The sequence below is a fragment of the Gavia stellata genome, chromosome 30 (genome assembly GCF_030936135.1).
Source record: "Gavia stellata isolate bGavSte3 chromosome 30, bGavSte3.hap2, whole genome shotgun sequence".
NCBI classification, from domain to species: Eukaryota; Metazoa; Chordata; class Aves; order Gaviiformes; family Gaviidae; genus Gavia; species Gavia stellata.
The window spans coordinates 5,254,053-5,271,201 of NC_082623.1; positions in this window are offsets into that span (position 1 = coordinate 5,254,053).

Below are 17,149 nucleotides of genomic sequence, written 5' to 3' on the forward strand. Positions count from 1 at the left end.
CAAGCAGTTTTGATTTTAATGGAAAATCCATGCAAAGCTTTACAAGTTGGCAAGCAGAATAACGAAAGCTGACAGTGTTGCATTCAAGAACTAAATTTTGAAGTATCGGTGCTTAAAAACCTTGCCTTGAATGTAAACTTGGGGGGCTGAGCTGCTGCCCCTGGAGGTGCTGTGTCCAAGCTGTGACTTTGACTCAGCCCAGATCACTTCAGAGCATCGCTCCCTTCATTCTCCAGCGTCCCTGCTGTTTGGGGACAGCCCTGCCCACCCAAACACCCCGAGCCTCCCAAACCATGCCCAGAAGCAGGTGTGCCCCCCAAGCCCCATGGAGGTAAGCCAGTCTGCGCCGGTGGGGTTTGGACCAGCCTCCCCTCCCCAGTCTGCATGGTGATCCTGAAACGCCTTGCAGGCTGGCGAAGAGCACCAGGGGATTGCTGTTGGATAAAATAAATCCAATCCTGGGGGGTTATTGCAGCTGATAACTCTATTACAGTTTACTTTTTCCTTGTTGTTTTGCTGTGTCTTTTCATTTGACCCATATGTGTGGAAACAGTATGCCTAAGTAGAGGCAACTGCCAGAGGAAAAATGGAAGCTACAGGCATCTTCGAGATAGCAAATTACTTGTTTATCATCCTTACGTTCTCCCTGTTGGTTTCCTTGTATAGCCAGGGATGTTTAAAGACTTCGGTAGCTGTGAAATGCTTCAATTTCCTTTCCTGTGCCCTCATCTCCTTTTGCTGTTATCATCATTAGCGTTTAAAAACCAGACACAGCCAGAGCATTTGCAACCTTAAAATCAATAATAAAAAACCAAAATTACATTTCAAGGCTGGAAACAAATGGTTTATTCTTGTCACAGAATCTGTCCTCTCCTGACAGGCAGCTGTGGGGAAAATACGTCTGTTAGCTCTGGTGTGGACAGCCGGCAGTGCGAGGCAGGCAGTGGGGACAGGGTAAGTCCCACCAAGGCAGCAGTCACATCGGGGCCAGGCTGGGAAAGGTACTTTCTTTAGGTCCTGTATTTTGCGTGCATACAGTGGAGGTCTGATGCGTGTATGGGGTTTGCAGGTCCTACAGCCTATAGAGATGAGGTTTTTTGGGTTATTTTTAATAAACACCTTGCTAGGAAATTTGCATTGGTCGCACGGATAACTCCCAGGCTCCGGTCCCGAGTGTGGCTGCGTGGGGCCAGGTTTGCGTGGGGCTGGGCTGGCGGAGCTGGCCCCACAGGCAGCTCGCGCAGGGTGGGTGCTTGGACCGCTCCGGGCACTGACAGCCGGTTCTGTCCATGTCACCTTCCAGCAGCTGAAGTCGGGGTTGCAGTAGTGTCCCGGGCAGAGGGGTGCTGGAGGCAGTCTGCTCTGGGGTGGGAGGGGAACTGCTGCTCCTGCCCCCCTCCCTCCCCTTTGGTGCAGACAAAGAAGAGCGCAGGATTTAAGATACGTTTAATTGAAAATCTCAATACGGGGGGGGAATTGAACAAGCACCTTTCCATGACCTCAGATCTGCTTTGTCTACTGTTCCCCTCCTTGCCTGATGGAAATGCTGCAGTTATTCAGAACCCATTGCCTTCCAGGTAAGAGAGGCATCAATCAGGATTATGAAAGGAGAGGAGCAGCTGTTTCAGGACAATATATTGGAAGATGATGAATAATAGGGAACACGTCTGCAGTGATCTGTACTCTCCCTGCTAAAGCAAAGTTCAAGGCTTCATGATTAAAGGTTGTGCTTGCCTCTTTGATAGTCAGGCCCAGGTTATGGTGAAATACAGGGAAACCAGTCTGGGATGGTGCAGCTGCGTGGTGGGACCACTCCCCACCGAGGGACCAGCACTGAGGTCAGCCTGTATCGTTTAATTAAACCACTGGGTATTTCTTACCTGCCCCGATGTTATTACACTGAAAGCTCTTGGGCCGTCAAGCTAAGGGACTTTAAGATGCTGAGACAAGTTCTTGGCCACTAGAATTACTGCTACTAGCCATACTGCTTCTCTTAAGCGGTTTGAGCAGCTTCTTTCCTTCTCTTGCTACCTTTTTGTGTGTGTGGAGACTAGAACAAAATAAGCCCAATTAAAGCACATTATTGTAGTTTCACTGGTAGCTTAGCTCGACATGCTTAACAGATCAGAAGTGCCAGTGGAATTACTACCTTCAGCTTGCATGAAATGTGGGTCTTCTCCCCCCCCCCATCTTAGTGTGTGAAAATCTCCTAGGAAACGTAGCCCTAACAGTCTGCCTCCTCCCTGAGCTGCCGTTCTTGCAAACGAAGCAGAAAGCTGTGCCCTAAATATGCTGACTGCTTCTCCTAATTAAATGGCCGTGGGCAGAAGATCCTTGTAGTGTTGATGGAGTTGTAACGCTGGGATGATGGCTTTGTTTGGCAGTTTCTCGCAGTAGCTCTTGATTCTCGGGCATCCGTGGTTCGTTACCGTCCTCTGATGATCCCCGCTGTCGCAGGAATTGCCGGGGTGGCGGTCCCAGCCGTGGAGGCTGGAGAGCACCGCAGCTCTGCACGCCCAAGGAGACGCTGCCCGAGATCCGTTCTGACGGAGACCCAGGGGAGCCAACTTCCCTGCTGTGAACCGGGAGATGCAGCTTCAGCCCTTGAGACAACAGCAGTGGGTTTGGCGAGAGGTGACACCCCACCGGGGAATCCTTTCCCTACCCACCAACCCGCTCTGCCCAAGGCTGCGGCACTGCCGTCACCGTGGCCAGGTCTTGCTTGGAAGCAGGCACCAGCTTTGAGGGCTTGCACAAGTGTGGTGAGCCCTTCCCTTGCCGCTTCGTTAACACCCGCCCACTGCCCCCTTGTTCTTTGGTTAGGACAAGAGTAGTTAATCCTCAAACTGCTCTGGTCCCAGTTCTCTGGCAGGCGGAGCAGCAGGATGGGAGCCTTCGGGAAGGCAGTTAATGCTGTTTAATCCTCTCCCGATGTGAGGTGTCTGAGGAGAAGGTGATAAAGCACAGCGGCTGCACATAATGTCCTGCCTGCGAGGCGGATGGCTGGGGTCAGACCAGGCAGCCCAGACCTGTTACCGGTAGCAGCATCGGCGCTGAGGCGAAAGGGCCGGTGCAGGGGCGTGCGCTGCCGGCCGGGGCAGGCTCTGCGGGACGTATTCTGCACCCAGCTGCAGCACAGCGCAGAGCCGTGTTGTCCCTGTTCTGCCCTGCGTGGGTTTGCAGACCCCACGGACACCATTCCCCAGCAGCTGGGGTGTTCAATGGACACTTGTGGCAGTGAGGATTTAGGATTCCGCCCACTAAGTTAGTGTTAGAGGTGGGTGTGTTTGTCATTTAACTCAGGTGTATGCTCCGGTGTTCAGGGGATTATCCAACTCAATGGGAAATCAGGTTTAACCTTCCCAGGGATCCATAGATAAACATCTGAATATTCTTCTGCAGGTCAATTTTTTTTTAACCTGAAGTTCAACCTCTGATTCCTTTGGGGCTCTTGTGAAGAACTGGCAGAAACTGTTATTTTTGGTCTGCAAAGTAGGAAGATTGTCCATCTATTTTTGAGAAGCTCCTTGTAGACCAGGACTTCTCTGGGGAGACTGCAGTTGTGGTTAAGAATGGTTGGTTGCTTTGATAAAGCCAACAATCTAGAGCTCCTAAAAAGCAACTTGTTTTACCTCATACTGGTTGTCCAATAAGGCATTCAAGGAGCACGGAATAGAAATTATTCTGCCCCCTCCTCAGAAATTGATTTTAAGAAGAATCTGACTTGGTGCCTCTAAGTGCCTGATAACGGCGAACGAAGGTAAAAGCCGTGGCAGGAGTATAACTCTTACTTCTCAGGCAGATGATAGATTGAAGGGACTATTTTAGTCAAAGGTTGGATTAGTCTGCGGCAGTCTGGTTTGTGTGCCTCCGAAGAACGCCATTTAACATTACCAGACAATTGCTTTGTCTCTGACTTCCCCGCATGTACGGTGCTAATTGCCAAGGCATCTCTTAAAAGCTATTTTCATATGCATTTACACAACAGATTTGAAAGGCCATGAGGATGTACTTAGCACTGCTGCAAATGGGAAATGTTGCCCTGTGTTTCAGAATAATGACATTTTGGAACCTGCCAAATGCATAGCTCTATCACTTACAATTCAGATGATCTGTGGACCAGTATTTCTGGCTGTAATGGATTATCACTTCATCATGCAAGCAAATCACAGTCTGTAGTGAGAGCCTGCTGGTAGGGAAAGCACAGACTGAAATCAATGGATTTCTTCACTGGCCTTTACATTATCTCCTTGTCTCACCGAGCTGCTGTCGTCTAGAAAATGAACCAAATTAAGATGCAGGTCAAGCATCAACGGATGATTTTTCTTGAGGGTTTCTGTATGGGCATGAGAATATGGGTATTGCTGCAGCAGCAAGAAAACAATCGCATCTATTCTGCATCCCGACTTCAGGGGAGCTCACAGGCTGCGTTAGCTGCAGGAGTGGGTGTGCGTGGGGGATCCCAGCGCGTTTGAGGTGGCGGGGACAGATGCTTGGGTTTTTTCGCGCGGTGGTTGTTTGAGGTTTTATGGGGTTTTGTTTGGCAAAACAGAGGAGAGAGAGCATGCTCTGATCGTAGTCCTGTTTCCAGATTAGGTGGGGATTTGTGTACACGGTTCGGCCATGGGCTGTTCAAACCCCTGTATTTGCTTGTGTTTAGTAGACCTGGTTACATCTGAGGAGCTTTTGCCTTACTATCGAGCACCGAAGGGAGATCCCCATCGAGTCCGATGGGAGTTTGGGGCTGGCATGTTCTGGGACTGCAACCTAGAGAGCTGCTGGCTCTCCTTGCAGATCATTCATATCAATTCAGGGCATCAAATCTCACCCCGAGGCTTAACGAAGCATCGTGCCTGTCATAACGAGGTGAGAGCAAGCACAGCCTCAATGAGGGGGGTGGATTTACAGCTAACTGTTGGATTAAGATGAAATGTGAAAGTCGCTGCTAAACCCCTTGTTTTTAGCCAAGCGAGGCAGGGAGGCTTGAACCTGCCCCTGATGCCTCCTGGGTCCAGGGTCTCTTTGATTGTTAGCTTCGATGGTGAGACTTAAAAATAATTAAATTAATGTCTCATCTTCAAAAGCTAATTGGGAAAGGGTTATCCTAGAAGGAAACCAGAGATGCAGAGGAAAAGGGACAGCTCCTGATATGACCTATGTGTATTGCTTCAGCAGGTGATGAGCCAGATGCTGTTTTCCCTCCCGGTGCTTTGTGTGTAACAGAATCCCCTGCTAGTCCCAGCAGCCAGGCTGGGGTCTCAACGAACCCTAGCCTCGACTAACAACCTCTTGGGAAACCTGGTCTTGAGACATCTCGCCGGAGGCCTCGGCTATGGAGAGCAGAGCAGCTCTGACAGTGCAGCGGTATTGAGGGGAATTTTAATGCTGGGTGATTTCTGCAGCAGCAATTGGTATCTGGCTTAATGTGTCTTAATCTTGCAAGCGTGCATTTAGGCTATGTGTGGGAGCAGTCCCTCTGCCTTTCACGGGAGAAGGCGCAGCCTTTTGCTCCGCTCAGGGATAATTCTACTCCTGCACACTTTGCTGCAGGGAGACACCGGTGCTCTTCTCATCTGCCCCACTTGAAAGACCACGTTCAGGATAGAAGGGCACGAGGTATTCCTTGAGAAGTTACAAAGGTCCCCAGAGCCCTGGGCAACCCCATTCAACTAATATCCCGACTTCTGACAACCAATATCCACTGTCCTGCCCCAAAACTAATTAATTTTATACATGAGTGACTTTAACACCATCATTTAGCTCTGTCTGCTGGTGGGGACTTTGAAGTACAAACTGATTATGCAGGGAACAAGCTGGGAGCTGGTTAATAAGTTCCAACAAAGTGCGTACTGCTGGGAGGCTGTGTTAGATTAAACGTAGAATTTTATTGCTGTTTTGTCTTGGACCTCAGCTGGGAGACAAGTGAAGCAGCAGCAGAGTCTGTCACCAAAGACAACCACAATGACAGTGTTGGGAAATGTTTAAAAACTACGTAAGTGTTAATGATCAGGACCTGACTCTGCCTCCTGAAAACCTCATTCTTCACCTCATTTGCTTGGTTTTGCTTCGCTTGAGGCAGGCTGGTTGTTAATGGAGGAAATCAAAGTGAATCAGCTCAACAATTCTGCTTTCGGGGCGCTGGCTGGAGTAAAGTGTGAGATGGCTTAGACCCGAGCAGGTCAGCCGAGGGCGCTGGGGTCAAGGATGTGTTGAGAGGTCTTGGCCGGTCCTGCACCGGCACTTCACGGGGCAGAGGCCTGGGGGGCTCCTGATTTCATCCCTCGAGGTTCTTGCAATCTGAGCAACTCGGGTCTCCGGAGACTCCTTGTTCACGGCGGAGGGCTGAGGCACTAACGAGCTCCTCTGTGGACCAAGGGGAAAGCACGTCCTGAACGGTCAACGAGTATTTGCCAGGACACAGTCACACTGGGAACCGTTTGTAACCTTTCTGCCAAGCAGCTTGGATCTGGGAAATTTAAGATAAGCTCAAGCATCCACCCTGACGCGCAGTAAAACAGCACAACCTTTCTGACATCCTAGGTAATTGCCTTTTTCTCCTTTCAAATTCAAAGTATGATCGAGGGAGAGAAGGGGACAGCAAAAAGGGAGTAGAACTGTGATGGAGAAAGACTGTTTTAAGTAGTTGTTGCCACATGGTCCCCGAGGATTCCTTGTTTTCCGAAAAGCTCAGTGCTGCAGAGTGGATGCAAACTTAAAGCTAGTTAATTTGTGAACACCATTTTTGGATGTTCTTAAATCCTGACACCCACGGTTACCTCTGCTAAAGGCCTTCTCTCTGGATGACTCCTCAATAGCTGTTTTCTGTCTTTTTTTTCATAGTCTGGAATAGGTAAGGAGTTACTTAATTGGGTTTAAATGGCTCTCCGTTACCTATTATACGCTTGATGGCACTTCTGAGGGAAAGCAGGCCGGTAAGTATGCACTGAACTTCAGCACAAATTCAAGGGAAGAGGTTTGCCAAGGGGAAGCCAGGTCCCAGTCATCGTATTCTCCAGGGATTATCTTGGTTTGGCTGCTGGAGGAGAGGTAAGGGCAGTTAGGGTGTTTTGAAGCTGCTTGTGGCTTTGGAAAATCTGCCCTTCACCAAAAGTCAAAACGCAGCTGCAAAAAGGTTTGTAAAGTCAGATTAAAAGACTAACCAGAAGACTTCAGCAAAGACTTTAAATGAACCATTTCTGAGATGCTACAAACCTTATTTTTTTCCTCCTCATTTCTTATTTTGCGGCTGGAGAATGACCTGAGAGAGGTTCCCCATAGAAAGGGAAAGATGTAAGTCATGAGTGAGCCCCCCTGGCGCGGACCCTTCGCTGTCCCCAGAGCAGTGCTCTCCTGGCACTGTCAGATAGCGGGGCTGCCTTTCGTGCAGAAGCGCCACCCAACTCTGCTGGCCCCAGCAGCGCTGTTCCTACCGCACGGGCACGGGTTAAAAAAAAAAAAAAAGTAATTAAAAAAAATCCCCATTAAAATAGGTCATTGTAATAACTGTCTATGGGGGAGCGCTCCCCCCGCGCTCCGGCAGGTGGCGCCGTGGCTCCGGCTGCCGCAGGGGCGCGGCTGTGCCGGGGGGGGCACGGGCAGTGTCTGGGGGGGGTCAGGCGGTGCCGGGGGGGGGGGGGGGCACGGGCAGTGTCTGGGGGGGGTCAGGCGGTGCCGGGGGGGGGGGGCACGGGCAGTGTCTGGGGGGGGTCAGGCGGTGCCGGGGGGGGGGCACGGGCAGTGTGGGGGGGTCAGGCGGTGCCCGTTGGGGGGGGCACGGGCAGTGTCCAGGGGGGGTCAGGCGGTACCGGTTGGGGGGGCACGGGCAGTGTCCGGGGGCGGTCAGGCGGTACCGGTTGGGGGGGCACGGGCAGTGTCCGGGGGCGGTCAGGCGGTGCCGCTGGGGGGGGGCACGGGCAGTGTCGGGGGGGGGGGGGGGGGGGGGGCACGAGCAGTGCCTGGGGGGGGTCAGGCGGTGCCGGGGGGGGGAACACACGAGCAGTGTCTGGGGGGGGTCAGGCGGTGCCGGGGGGGGCACGGGCAGTGTCGGGGGGGGGGGGGGGATCAGGCGGTGCCGGGGGTGCTGCTAGTGCCGGGGGCTGGGGGGGGCAGGCAGGGCGGCACTGCTGGAGGCCTTGGCCGGGGTCTGCCGCTACCCCCGCCCAGGGCGGACGCGCTGTTCGCGCTGGGAGCTGCGGCCGATCCGCGGCCCCCGCGCGGGGAGAAGCCCCCCCGCTCTGCAGCACAGTGGCAGGGGGTCACCTCGGGCGGGCGCTGGAAATGGGTTTTGCAGGCTCTGAAAGCGCCGGGATGAGGGAGGGGGCTGCGGTGGGGCTCTCCCCCTTGGGAGCACTCCAGCTTGGCGGGGCCATGGGGCGAGCGTGCGGGGGCTGCGGTTCAAGGGGCCGCGCCATCCGAGACCGTCTTTTCTGGCTTGGTCGCACGCAGGTGCGCTCCAAAACGCGTGGCCCGTGGGGCTGCGGGACAGCCGGGGCGCTGGTACCGCCAGGTCTCTGCTTGGGCAGGGGTGGGTGATTGCCACTCGTGACAAATAGACTTGCCGTCGCGTGGCCAGAGCAGCTGTAAGTGGTTTTACTTATTTTTTTAAAAGACACATATCGCTTGAGTCACCTCACAATGTTCGAGGGAAAGGGTGACTTCTTTTTCCTCTTTTGGGCCACACGTAAAGCTGTGCCATGAGCAGATGCGGGCGCTGTTTTCACCCAGTTCCCCTGATGCTGCTGCTGACGACATTTGCTCCTAGTCCATGGGCCGGTTATCGCGTGCCCACCAAAGTATGTCTGGTGCCACCAGGGTCGGGATTTCTGGATAAATAAGTCTCGCCAAGTGGCGTTGCTGCTGTTGCTTTCCCACTAGTTAATTCCCAGCCAAATCCCTTGTAAATGAGACAGAGGTCTTTGCCCCAGGAACGCCTGCCATGACATTCTTTTGGTTACCCAACAACATTTTGGAACTGGTTGGAAAATTTTCACCAGTTTAATAGACAGATTTGGTTGAGACCGTTCTGTTTGTTTTTGCATGTGTGAAATGTCTGGATTTTTTCCTTGTGTCTGGCAGGAGAGTTGCAGTTAGAGAATATTCATACATGGATCTGACTTTCCTCAAGCTGTTTTTATTCCTACTGCTACTCTATCCATATATTGCTTTTTTTCCCCCTCTTCCGACTAAGACAAGAATAATCTCTTCCATGCTTCAAACTGTGAGGAGAATGGGTAGGGTTGTTTCTGTGGCTGACTGGGCACATGAGACACAAGCGTCGTCCTGAAGCATGCGTTGACCATGCCTACGCAACGCCCGGTTGATTTTTCTCTTTCCGCCTTTCTCTGAAGCTCCTGACACAGCCCGTGGCTCCAGGAGGACACGGCGATGAGGAACAGGAATATAAGCAGCGTTTCTTTTGAGTTTAATAGCGGCATTTCTTACCCCTGCTGCGTGCCTCAAGAGTGACTCCAGGCTTGGCCCTGCGTCCTGAAAAACCGATTTGGCATTTGTGGGAGAGCTGATGTTTTTGGCTAGTGGAGCTTCTGATAAACGTTGGCACATCTGATTTATTGTCTGACTCGGTTCCCAAGGAGACCACATATGTAGCAGTCTGAGATAAGCGGCTTATAACCTAAAGGTGAATGCCTTAAAATATCAGCGTCCCTTTCTCTGTTTCCATTGATAGTGAGCTCTTGCTTTTCCCCTGCTATCTTTATTTCACTCTGTTATCAGAGAATTAAATACTTAATGTTGTGTTGAGGAACCTTTCTGTCTTTAGAATTGGCTGAAGTTATAAATTTAGTTGGATTTTCTATTATCACTCTTAATGCAAATTTGTTGAGCGTCATGCCGGTGTCTTTTATTCTGTGGCCTGATGACAGCTACCGTGCTGAGACCCAGGGCTGGAGGACCCCCCGATCCCCATGGAACACGCACACGCGTGCCTTGGCTGTTCTCAAGCTGTCAATTGTCAAGTGGTCAAGCTGTGTGACCACAGCAATGGGGACACTGTCACCTCCAGGGTACATCCACACCATGAGAATACCAAAGGGGGATCCGAGGGTACAGTTGGGGATCCGCGGGTGCTGAGAAGGCGTCTTTTGGGGGCAACAGACTAGCAGCAATTTACACCAGCAAAAAAAAAAAAAAGCCAGTTTGTCAAGTGTGAAGCACTTGTTACTTATCATGAAATAATTACTGTTTTGTGTTTAAAAATGGGAAGAGGAAAGAGTTGGGTTGCCTGTTTTACAAAGCAATTAGAAGGGTAGTGGGGGAGGCAGAAGCGCTCCCGTTTGGCTTAGAAAATGTACAGAAACTGTCAGTAGAGCTTTGGAAGCATGGGATAACTATCTGGCATGATACTGGGGTGTTCAAGCACTGCAGGAATGAAGACAGTTGTCTCCCGAAGCGTTAGCCAAGGCAGAGGGATGTGTATGAGTTAGAGGGCCCAGCAGTCCGCTCAAGCATAGCGATAGACCCATCTTTTGAGTGGCACAAACGTGTGCTCTTGCTCAGGTTGGCATGCCCAGACACCGCTTGCTGCAAAGCCAGCCTCCCCACCTCTCCAGCGAGAGAAAGGGTGAGTCCTGTCAGCTTTTTATACACCTTTTTCCCCTGAGCACATTCCAACTGCTTCAGCACCTGGGGTCAACTTGCGAAGGTGTGCACAGACCTCGCAGGCTTGATGGATTCACCCGACTAAACCTGAACTTTATACTTTCCCTCCCACTGCTTTGTTACACCCCCTCAGAGGCCACGTCTTGCAAACAGCAGCCTCCCTTGCAGGAGCAAAAGAAAGATCATTCTTGACGTTGGTCTACGTCCCGACCAACAGCCCAAGCATGTGGCGTGGCAGCCTGGGAAGGAGATGCCACGCTGGCACGGTGCCTGTGCTATGAAATACGGCTCTACAGGGAATACCCTGGGTTGGCTTTGTCTGTTGGTGGCCACCATGGCCCCACCGACTCTCCTCGGAGATGTAAAGCACCAGGTCAGGCTGTGATCCCTCCAGAAGGGTGTTGTCCTTTCCCTTTCTAGCAGTGGCCAGAAGATGATGTCAAAACTGCGGTTTTTGGCTGAAGGGATGCTTCTCCTTAACTCTTAGTAGGCAGAGTATTGACTTACAGTCCAAGCTGAAAGTCCTACGGCATCATTTGTGAGTTCCCAGCACCGTTCCCTTTCTGTAACCAAGTCAGCAAAAGGAAAATGATGGTTTCCTGTTTTTTCTCCAGTCATACCATCAGCAGTGTCTATGGAACCAGCAACCCGATGAAACTGTCATTTAGCCATAAACACGACTGCTGACCCGACCACGCGCTGAACAGGGAAGGTAAACCTTAAGAAACAAGCCCCTGGGTCTGTGCTATGGCATCAAAGCCTGTGTTGGTGTTAAGTTTCTGCTCTTCAAAGCACACATTTCAGACAAGATACACTTGGTTGGTGCCTCTTATCCCTAGGTCATTTGCAATCCAAGGTTGTTTTCAAGGAGTAAATTGGGCCAGCGTGAGTTTTTGTGGGGAGAGGTAAGTGACAAAGAGGGAACCAGTTCTTTTTCTAGCAGCGAAATTTTCAGGCCATAATTAATGTGTCTTCTCCATGCATGTATATGCATGCACACACCCAAACATAGCTGTCTTTGATCTCTGCAGGGAGGCTAGGGAGAATGCAGAGACTATGAAATCAAACATATTATTAGGGACAGAGCACGGGGATAACTGCACTGCTTTCCCTTGGGCTTTCGAAAACGGCAGGCTTGGATCCACCTGGCATCTCTTGCTAGACAGTACAGTATGGGAAGAGATGTGGCTGCTTTAAATACGCTAGCAAGGCATTGGGAGGGGAAAGTATTGCTGCTTCGTTGTCAGGTCTGGCAACGTACACTACAATTAATGCCAAAGCCATCGGTGCCCGCGTTTCGAACCCTCTGGCAGGAGCAAGAAGAGGCTCAAGTGATGCAGGAAGAGTGGCAGGTTGTTATCAAAGTGCCTACCACTGTCCAAAAGCTGCTTGTTATTAAGTCCTGTGATTTTTGTGGTTGACTTACAGCAAGTGCTGCTCAATTTGATGAGAGTTTTCCATCAGAGTGGCACAAAGGTAAGGAGCAATTCAAGTTCATGCATCGCTGGCATGTTTGTATCAAATCAGAGTGGGGATCCAGTTAATATGGGGAAAGGTTTCTTATAGTGGCCAGTGCCAGGTGCTTTTAAACAGTTTTTGAATTTTAATTTCCCATAAGGACCGGAATATAATAATATACATACTCTGCTGAATATATATATACATCCTGACACTTACGAATGCTGCCTTCTGGTCGCAGGTGAGATGAAAAAATGTATTTATCTGAATTTTAAATTCTAAGCTACAAAGAAAGTAATTTGGACTTTGGGTAAAATTTGAAGCGGAGTAAAATTCGCTTGACAGAGTAAAATTCACTTCCAACCTGGGGTCCGATAAAAAGCAGAGGGACGCTGTGGAAACTCTTGCGATGGGCCTTTGCACAAGAGCAGATTGCTTAATTTTTTCCAAACATTTTAGGCGCTCGTTACCATCTGAGTGGATGCTAGGCTGAATCTGCAGTAGCTTTCACAATCTTCCCTCAAATGTGACCCTGTGTTATTCCATCTGTGTTTTTAACCGAATAATTCTCTGATTGTGTTGGCTTCATTGACCACCCTATGAGGAAACTATTGCAGCTTTGGTATTCTGGTGGTCTAAAGCCGTCTACTTCTCTCTATGTCCACTTATACAGTGATGAATCAAGAGAATAAGTCAATCGGTCAAAGCAAGTGGCTCTAAAGCGGTTTAAAAATTCTGTAATTGAAAGGGCCTAGATTTTGTGGCTAGCATAGTAGCCTAACACATAGTTTTGCTTGAACACACGGTTTTTGAGGGTGCATTCTTAGTCCTGTTTTGGGCATAGATCCTATCTATGCTGTCTTCTAATGTTTTTGGGTCTCTAGCTTCACGCACTGTGTTTTTAATTTAGGCCAAAGTCTGCTTGCAACACTCCCAGGGCAGACTGGCACTCTTCGCATCCAAAGCAGCTTGCTGCACGCTGTCTTGTAGCTCTTCCATTGCCAATGTCTGCTGGAAAAGCTTTCTGGGTATGTTCGATAAGCATAGCAGAAACAACAGACCAGATTCATTCTTGTTGAAGCTTTGCTAGTCTCAGAACTAAATATATACTTATACTTTTTAAAATGAAGACAAATAAATTGGTAATAAAAGAACAGCTACTGGTAAAACCTCCAAACAGTGTAGACAAAGGGCATGTGAGCTTCGTATTCCCAGGTTCCGCAGTGTCCTTTGGTCCCAAAACAGCTTTGCTTATCTGGGCAGTCTGTTGCTGGAGCGTGGCATTGGCTCGGAGGGGCAGACAGATGATGGGAAGAGGCAAAATCAGATGAATTTTTTAAAAGATTTGGTTCTTATTAGCTTGCTTTTGTGTATGGAACTGTCAGGTGTGCCCAGTAGCCACAGGACCAGTTTCTCTTTGGTTTTATGATCCTGTGTAAGTTAGGATGAGAGTCCCAACACACCTGTATTTCCAGCATTGTCTCCTCTCTTAGTGGAAATTTCCTACTCCAAAACAGGCCATATGCTAGAGTGGGATGAACTAATAAGCTTGTGCCATAGCACAGCAGGGAAGAATCCTAGTGTGGCTGTGGTTACGTTGGAGTGATACTGGGTTATTTTTAATTAGCACTTTCCTCCAGGAAATAAGTGTAGTCAGAGAAATGCAAAAGATCGAGTCTTTTTTGTCAGTCTTGCTTTATAACTGCCTGCACAAATTTCTACATACGTTGACATGCAGATGGCGGTGCCGAAGAGTGCCATGGTGCTAATTTCCCTTGTGTGGCATTACCCAGAGACATCAAGCTGTCAGCATTCGGATGACATAAGAAGTGAAGCACCAGAGATTTTGTTTGGCTTCTATTTGACCAGCTTTGTTCCCTGTTGGTTTTTTCCCCTCATTGCTGTCCGAAATGTGAGGCATGCTTTCTAACGAGAAATCAATAGAGTGCAGACTCACTTTGTTAAGCTTGTGTCACGCGTGCGAGATGACAAGAGACGCTGCAGACGGCAAAGCAGCTAAAATGTCCCCCTGGCTAACAGCTGCTTGGAAATGCTGATGCTTTTTCAGACAACAGCATAGTTGATGCTTCCTGATGAGAAGAGGAAATTTTGGGTGGTGCATCAACAACTTGGAGTTAATTTCACAGGTGACGTTCAAGGCAGGCATCCTGCTTTTCTCTCGTCATTCTTGTATACTGCATAAATTGAAGAGCACATCTCTCAGCTCTATGAAGGCTGTACCTACACAGGTTTGGAATAACCTGTTTTCTTTGTAGGCTTTTTATGGGTGTTTGGCTAGAGGCTATATCCACTTTGTATGCTAGAGCAAGAGAAAAACCTAATAATGCAGTAGGAATCCAGAAACACTGGCATAGAGAAGGATCCTTGCTTTAAGTATGCTATGATCGAGTATGTGTGCTGGAAGAGCTGAATCTGTTCAGAGACTTGCAAATGCCTGTTGGAATAGGAAGAAGTGATCCATAGCTGCAGGAACAAGCACGGCTCAGTTCTCTGTCGTAGTCTTGGAACTAAGGAGTCTCCTCTTCAGGCTTCCACAGTTTGGGCTTTACCTCTGATCTCTGACAGAGCCAACGGTGCCGTTCCCTTACCATCCCTTGCCTGCTTTGTTTACCGTACAAGTCCTCCGAGTCTACAAGTCGCTATGCTCGTACAGTTTCTTGCACAATAGGCACCCGTAGCTGTTGTACCATACTAGCCTGCAGACACTCCCTTAACCCAAATAATAGCACACAAAGGCTGTTTGCTTGGGATATGCACTGTTCCTTGGGGTATGCTTTCAGAAACCACATAGACTGCAAACGTAATCAAATATGTTAACAATGACCTCTCACGACAAAGTAATTGGGTGATTTATAATAAATGACCATTTTACTTGACTTTAGAAAGCATGCCAGCTCTTGCATGCCAGAGAGGAGAGCAGAAAATAAGATAGCTTAGTAATTTCTGTCTCTTATCGTAGGACTCTCTCTCAGATTCAAAGCCTGGGACTCCAGGTTCTGTCCTAGGAGAGGTGACCCATCTGTCATCTGGCTCGAAGTGGATGAACTGCATTCCAGGCTGTGTAAGAAGAGAGTGTCTTTCAAGTTGAACCTCCCTCAATAATCAGCGTATTGGTTTGTACTGATAGAGATCACGCACCGAATTTCATTACAGAACGATGCTTACCGCGGTCCTTGCAGCACGCTGTTTACTTGGCAGCTGCTTTGCATCCTGGAGTTGGCTGCAGTTCAATGGTAAAAGAATTCTTATCTGTTTGTCTTTGTAAAGCGCTTTGGGATGAATGGTGTTACATAAAGGTAAGATTATGATTAGGCAATAATCTGTACTGGAATAATGAAGAATATTTAAATGTGCTTTTTCTAGAAAGTCTTATTTAATATGAAGGGAAATAAATTTATTACTGTCTTGCTATGACTTTCTCCACCCCTCCAGCTAGTATTGTGTGTTGCAGATTATGCATTGCAGGAAAGAAAATGGTTGACCGTCGATGGCAGCGTGATTACACAAGTCCCTGTGATTTAAAAATCAAAGTTATTTATCCTCAGTGGCTTTTGGAATTCTACTTTCAAATGTTTGCATCCAAACAAGCCTGTGACCCTGAACCTACAAGTCTGTATTACACAATCTCGTATGCTGCAGAGCTGCTGGGAGCGGGCCTGGTGCGTCGTGTGGCCGACGAGCGCCCGTGGCAGATGCGCTAGTGTGGGCGTTAAGGCTGGCTGCATCGATTCCAGCTGTGCTCTTAGTGCCAGGAGACTCTGGAAGTCTTGCGGAGCCACTGACTTTGAGTCTCAAATTTAAGACCCTTTGCCTGGTGTTCAGTCCCTTCTGAATAAAACTGGCTCTGGTTAGAGACACTACAGTTCTTTAATTACTTGCCTTGTGTACCTTAATGAGCAGAAGGGAAAGGCCTTAGGACTTGGTTCTTGTTTTTCAGCTTTGTGCTCTGCTTTTGGCTTCATTGGCTGCACAGCAAAGATGAGGTACAATTTCACTCTAAAATCCATACCAAAGATGACAACAGCTGCCCAGCTTTTTCTGAATCAGGCTGACCATAGATCTCTCGGGAAGTTGAATCCTGCTGATACATTAATTCTGGAAGTTATCTGTCTTAATGTTCAGCGTTATTATACCAAATGCCTTGCAACCATCACCTGCCAAACGATTCACAACAGATTCCAGGGTTGGGCTACAACATACGTATCCTGTACGTCGGAGGGTATGGAGAAAACGAAAACCCCATGAAGCAGAGACCTGAGTTGTTCTATGACAAAGGAAGCTTTGGGTGGGGCAAAGTACTTGGGAGTGTTTCTAGAAATATTGATCTGTTTTCGTGCCAGCTGTTTAGTGTTAGATATATCTATCAACTGGAACATATTTCCCTGCACAGGGTGATCCTTGGGAACTTAACCCAAAACATTAGGGCCCTGTGAATGAGGAGCAGTGGTTTTACCACAAACTGCTTAGTCAGTTCTCTTTTTAATTCCAGGTAGAAAGACTAGAAGTAGCCCTAGACATGATTAATTTGTTTGATAACATTCATGACAGCTGGGGCAATAGATGACATTTGTTTATGTTGTATATAATACCTACAACTTTTTTATTGTCAAAAAAAAGGACTGAACTTCCTTAAAAGTTGGCTCATTTTTTAAGTCAAGCTGCTGGCTGGTTGAGATGAACTGGCTCAAACAGGCCTGTGTAATTAAAGTAGTTAACAGTAGAACTTCCAGTTCTATGTGTACAAACAGATAGGGAGCAAAAACAGAATTATTGACTTGATGTGAAGAAATTATAGTCCTCTACTTCTCTGTGGGAGAATAGCTCTTCAGCCAGCTCTGCCGCTGACACCGAGTTGACTCGGAATTGTGAAGGTTATAAATGGCAAGTGTTGAACTTGCAACAAAGCAGAATTACAGTATGGGAATTTTATCTGAACTATTGTGCTACTTACACAAAAATAATCAGGATGTATTTTTAGCTCATGAATTCTGTTGGAAAAATCCTTGTGTGAGATGTCACCTTGCCAGCTTAATACTGTAGTCACAACAAGATC